This window comes from Urocitellus parryii, chromosome 1 (assembly GCF_045843805.1).
Source record: "Urocitellus parryii isolate mUroPar1 chromosome 1, mUroPar1.hap1, whole genome shotgun sequence".
NCBI lineage: Eukaryota > Metazoa > Chordata > Mammalia > Rodentia > Sciuridae > Urocitellus > Urocitellus parryii.
This window is the reverse complement of record NC_135531.1, coordinates 26476707-26483561: the sequence shown is the minus strand read 5'-3', so window position 1 is coordinate 26483561 and position 6855 is coordinate 26476707.

Below are 6855 nucleotides of genomic sequence, written 5' to 3'. Positions count from 1 at the left end.
CACTGCCACCGCAGCGTACGTTGCTGCTTCTTAAAAGAAGAAGTAAAGATCATTAAAGGAGATCTGTCGACAAGGATTCAGCACCTTGTCAAGAAAAGGGCCTAGATGGAGTGAATCTGCCACGACTTCAGCGCGAGCAGTAAGGCTGCAGCCCCCGAGCTGCCGGGCTCCCTGGGCCCCTTCTCACTCCCCTCTCTGCCTCTCCGCTTCGCTTCTCCCCTGCCATCTCTCCTCCCACTCTCACTCCCTAAATCTAGATCTCAATCTCTTTCCCCCACCCCACCCGCTCTCTCGCGTGCCCAGTACCCGGCCCGCGCGGGCCCCGAGGCGCAGCCTCCCCTCCCCCAGCCCGCACCCCCCCCACAGGGGTCCCGAAGGCCACAGCTTTGCCGCCGCCGCCGCTGCAGCCACCGCTGCTGCCGCCACCGCTTTCCGCGGAGCACCTTAGAACAGACTCTTAACCGCCAGAGTGAGCTGCCGAGTAAAATGGAACAGCTGATAAGATGAGTGACAATTTAAAATCTAAATGAGCCAACATGGCGGCGGACTCGGAGAGATCAAGTCTCTAACCCCTTCAGCTGCAAGGGCATAGGGAGAAGTAAACTGTCAAAATACTGTTCGCTCAGGACCACTAGGCACGGTTGAGCTCAAGTGGACCCCGGACGAACGGTCTAGCCTTCTCAGAACACACCGAGCCCGAATTGGCTGCATTCCAGCTCAGGTTCTCCTGCTTCATGTGACTCAACACTAATGATCCAGCTGAAATAACTAGTCGGCCCGCCTGAACTCAAAGAGGTAAAAGCCAACTGAGCACCACAGCCAGACCCAGGGAATCAGGAGTGACGCAGGACTAGCGGCGCAGAAATACCAGCTATTGCTATCACCAGTGCTGACAACAGGTCCCTTGCACCAGCTATCAGGGGAGTTGCTGCTACCTGAGGGCAAACAAATTCCCTGGGGGCCCTCAGCCCCAAGCCCTACAAACTTAGGGTCTGAGGGAGGCAAACAGAAACGGTGTGCCCAGGCACCCATGAAAACAGGGCTCCCAGGAGCAGCAGACCTGGCGTGTAGTCAGTATTGTGGTGAGTGTCACAGGTGAGCGGTGCCTGGCTTGAGGAACCACAAGAGAAGGCCCTAGGCACTCAGGATTAGAGACCCACACAGTCTGGGAAGAAGAGCTGAGGCACAGTGATTGGTTCCCACCTATCAAGAAGAGAAGCCTGGCCCAGTGGGCATAGCTCCACCAACTGGATGAGAAGTTAATCGAGCTATATGACTGCATTTATTATTATTATTATTTTTTTAATGATTATTATTAGTATTTTTTTTTATTTTATTTTCACTTTTTGTTGTTGATGTAGTTGTTGTTCTTTAACGTTCCTATTAATGGTTTCAATTTTTTTAAATTCTTTTTATTTTATTAGTATTACTATTATTTTTTAAACTTTAATTTTCATTTTTTTACTATCATTATAAAATTTTTTCTTTTTTTTTTTTGGTTTTAAATTTTTATTTTTTTTTCGTTTCTTCTTTCTTTCTTTTCACTTTTTTTTTTCTTTTGTCTTCTCACTTCTTTCAATTTTCCTATTCCACCTTCCTTGAATCCTACCTGCCTACACTCATTCTCTTTAGTGACTTCTTCTCTCCCCTTCTAATATCTCTCCTCCCCAGTATCACACTAATTGGAGGAGGATCACAGCCACTACCTGCCCTGAAAGGGTGATTTTTCAACTATACAAGAGCAATATAATTAAATAGAGGGGGAAAATATCAAAGACACAACAATTTCACCAAGCAGAAAGAAACGCCAGCAGTATGAAACGACAAGGAAAGAAAGGACCACAGGCAATGCAGGTCAACTCAACTTTAGAAGAGGTAATAGCTGCAACAGATGGAATGTCAGATAGAGAGCTCAGGACATACATGCTTCAGATGATCTGGAGTCTCAAGGAAGACATGAGACAGCAAAATCAGACAATGAAAGATCATATTGACAAACAAATCCAGGAAGTAAAAGATCAATTTCACAGGGAGATAGAGGTAATAAAAAACAAACAAATAGAAATACTAGAGATGCAGGAAACAATAAACCAACTTAAAAACTCAATTGAGAATACTACCAGCAGAGTTGATCACTTAGAAGAGAGAACATCAGACAATGAAGACAAAGTATTTCAACTTGAAAAGAACATAGATAGCTCAGCAAGTCTACTAAGAAACCATGAGCAGAACATTCAAGAGCTATGGGATAATATCAAAAGACCAAACTTAAGAGTCATTGGGATACAGGAAGGCACAGAGCTCCAAACCAAAGGATTAAGCAATCTATTCAGTGAAATAATACAAGAAAACTTCCCAGACTTGAAGAATGAGACAGAATCGCAAATCCTAGAAGCCTACAGGACGCCGAATGTGCAAAATCATAAGAGATCCACACCTAGACACATTATAATGAAGATGTCCAACATACAGAATAAGGAGAGAATTTTAAAAGCTACAAGGGAAAGGAAGCAGATTACATTTAGGGGTAAACCAATCAGGATAACAGCTGATCTCTCAACACAGACTCTAAAAACTAGAAGATCCTGGAATAACATATTTCAAACGCTTAAAGAAAATGGATTCCAACCAAGAATCGTGTATCCGGCGAAATTAAGCTTCAGATTAGAAGATGAAATTAAAACCTTCCATGATAAACAAAAGTTAAAAGAATTCGCAGCTAGAAAACCATCTCTTCAAAAAATCCTTGGAAAAACATTACAGGAAGAGGAAATGGAAAATAACATTGATAACCAACAATGGGAGGTAGGACAGTAAAGGGGGGAAAGTAGTCAAAGAGGATAACAAATCAGGTTTAGTAACATCAATAAACAAATATGGATAGAAGAACAAACCATATCTCAATAATAACCCTAAATGTTAATGGCTTAAACTCACCAATTAAGAGACACAGGCTAGTAGAATGGATCACAAAACAAGACCCAACAATATGCTGTCTACAGGAGACGCATTTGATAGGAAAAGATGTACATAGACTGAAGGTGAAAGGTTGGGAAAAATCATATCACTCATATGGACCACGGAAACAAGCAGGAGTGTCCATACTCATATCTAATAAAATAGATTTCAAGCCAAAGCTAATCAAAAGGGATAAAGAAGGACACTTCATACTGCTCAAGGGAACCATACACCAACAAGACATAACAATCATAAATATATATGCCCCAAATAATGGTGCAGCCGTGTTTATCATGCAAACTCTTCTCAAGTTCAAGAGTCTAATAGACCACCATACAATAATCATGGGAGACTTCAACACACCTCTCTCACCACTGGACAGATCTTCCAAACAAAAGGTAAATAAGGAAACTATAGAACTCAATAACACAATTAACAACCTAGACTTAATTGACATATATAGACTATATCACCCAACATCAAGTTGCTACACTTTTTTCTCAGCAGCACATGGAACCTTCTCAAAAATAGACCATATACTATGTCACAGGGCAACTCTTAGACAATACAAAGAGGTAGAGATAATACCATGCATCTTGTCTGATCATAATGGAATGAAACTGAAAATCAATGATAAAAGAAGAAAGGAAAAATCAAGCATCACCTGGAGAATGAACAATATGTTGCTGAGTGATCAATGGGTTTTAGAAGACATCAAGGAGGAAATTAAAAAATTCCTAGAGTTAAATGAAAACACAGACACAACATATCGGAATCTATGGGCCACATTGAAAGCAGTTCTAAGAGGAAAATTCATTGCTTGGAGTTCATTCCTCAAAAAAAGAAAAAACCAACAAATAAATGATCTCATACTTCATCTCAAAATCCTAGAAAAAGAAGAGCAAAACAACAGCAAAAGAAGTAGAAGGCAAGAAATAATTACAATCAGAGCTGAAATTAATGAAATTGAAACAAAAGAAACAATTGAAAAAATTGACAAAACTAAAAGCTGGTTCTTTGAAAAAATAAATAAAATTGACAGACCCTTAGCCATGCTAACGAAGAGAAGAAGAGAGAGAACCCAAATTACTAGCATACGGGATGAAAAAGGCAATATCACAACAGACACTTCAGAAATACAGAAGATAATCAGAAATTACTTTGAATTCTTATACTCCAATAAAATAGAAGATAGTGAAGGCATAGATAAATTCCTTGAGTCTTATGATCTGCCCAGATTGAGCCAGGAGGATATAGACAACCTAAACAGACCAATAACAATAGAGGAAATAGAAGAAACCATCAAAAGACTACCAACTAAGAAAAGCCCAGGACCGGATGGGTAGACAGCAGAGTTTTACAAAACCTTTAAAGAGGAACTAACACCAATACTTTTCAAGCTATTTCAGGAAATAGAAAAAGAGGGAGAACTTCCAAATTCCTTCTACAAGGCCAACATCACCCTGATTCCGAAACCAGACAAAGACACTTCAAAGAAAGAAAACTACAGACCAATATCTCTAATGAACCTTGATGCAAAAATCCTCAATAAAATTCTGGCGAATTGGATTCAAATACATATCAAAAAAATTATACACCATGATCAAGTAGGATTCATCCCTGGTATGCAAGGTTGGTTCAATATACGGAAATCAATAAATGTTATCCACCACATCAATAGACTTAAAAACAAGAACCATATGATCATCTCGATAGATGCAGAAAAAGCTTTCGACAAAGTACAGCATCCCTTTATGTTCAAAACTCTAGAAAAATTAGGGATAACTGGATCATACCTCAACATTGTAAAAGCAATCTATGATAAGCCACAGGCCAGCATCATTCTGAATGGAGAAAAATTGAAGGCATTCCCTCTAAGATCTGGTACAAGACAGGGATGCCCTCTCTCACCACTTCTGTTCAACATAGTCCTCGAAACACTGGCCAGAGCAATTAGGCAGACGAAAGAAATTAAAGGCATAAAAATAGGAAAAGAAGAACTTAAATTATCACTATTTGCAGATGATATGATTCTATACCTAGCAGACCCAAAAGGGTCCACAAAGAAGCTATTAGAGCTAATAAATGAATTCAGCAAAGTGGCAGGATATAAGATCAACACGCATAAATCAAAGGCATTCCTGTATATGAGCGACAAATCCTCTGAAACGGAAATGAGGACAACTACTCCATTCACAATATCCCCCCAAAAAATAAAATACTTGGGAATCAACCTAACAAAAGAGGTGAAATATTTATACAATGAAAATTACAGAACCCTAAAGAAAGACATAGAAGAAGACCTTAGAAGATGGAAAAATATACCCTGCTCATGGATAGGCAGAATTAACATCATCAAAATGGCGATATTACCAAAAGTCCTATATAAGTTCAATGCAATGCCAATCAAAATCCCAACAGCATATCTTATAGAAATCGATAAAAGAATCATGAAATTCATATGGAATAATAAAAGACCCAGAATAGCAAAAACAATACTAAGCAGGAAGTGTGAATCAGGGGGTATAGCGATACCAGACTTCAAACTATACTACAGAGCAATAGTAACAAAAACAGCATGGTACTGGTACCAAAACAGGCGGGTGGACCAATGGTACAGAATAGAGGACACAGTAACCAATCCACAAAACTACAACTATCTTATTTTTGATAAAGGGGCTAAAAGCATGCAATGGAGGAAGGATAGCATCTTCAACAAATGGTGCTGGGAAAACTGGAAATCCATTTGCACCAAAATGAATCTGAATCCCTATCTCTCGCCGTGCACAAAAGTTAACTCAAAATGGATCAAGGAGCTTGATATTAAATCAGAGACACGGCATCTGATAGAAGAAAAAGTTGGTTATGATCTACACGCTGTGGGATCGGGCTCCAAATTCCTCAATAGGACACCCATAGCGCTAGAGTTAACAAATAGAATCAACAAATAGGACTTACTCAAACTAAAAAGTTTTTTCTCAGCAAAAGAAACAATAAGAGAGATAAACAGGGAACCTACATCCTGGGAACAAATCTTTACTCCACACACTTCAGATAGAGCCCTAATAACCAGAATATACAAAGAACTCAAAAAATTAGACAATAAGATAACAAATAACCCAACCAATAAATGGGCCAAGGACCTGAACAGACACTTCTCAGAGGAGGACATACAATCAATCAACAAGTACATGAAAAAATGCTCACCATCGCTAGCAGTCAGAGAAATGCAAATCAAAACTACCCTAAGATACCATCTCACTCCAGTAAGACTGGCAGCCATTAGGAAGTCAAACAACAATAAGTGCTGGAGAGGATGCGGGGAAAAGGGCACTCTTGTTCATTGCTGGTGGGACTGCAAATTGGTGCAGCCAATTTGGAAAGCAGTATGGAGATTTCTCGGAAAGCTGGGAATAGAACCACCATTCGACCCAGCTATTCCCCTTCTCGGTCTATTCCCTAAAGCCCTAACAAGAGCATGCTACAGGGACACTGCTACATCGATGTTCATAGCAGCTCAATTCACGATAGCAAGACTGTGGAACCAGCCTAGATGCCCTTCAATAGATGAATGGATAAAAAAAATGTGGCATTTTATACTATGGAGTATTATTCTGCATTAAAAAATGACAAAATCATAGAATTTGGAGTGAAATGGATGGCATTAGAGCAGATTATGCTAAGTGAAGCTAGTCAATCTTTAAAAAACAAATACCAAATGACTCCTTTGATATAAGGGGAGTAAACAAGGACAGGGTAGGGACGAAGAGCTTGAGAAGAAGATTTACATTAAACAGGGATGAGAGGTGGGAGGGAAAGGGAGTGAGAAGGGAAATTGCATGGAAATGGAAGGCGATCCTCAGGGATATACAAAATGTCATACAAGAGGAAAGGAGG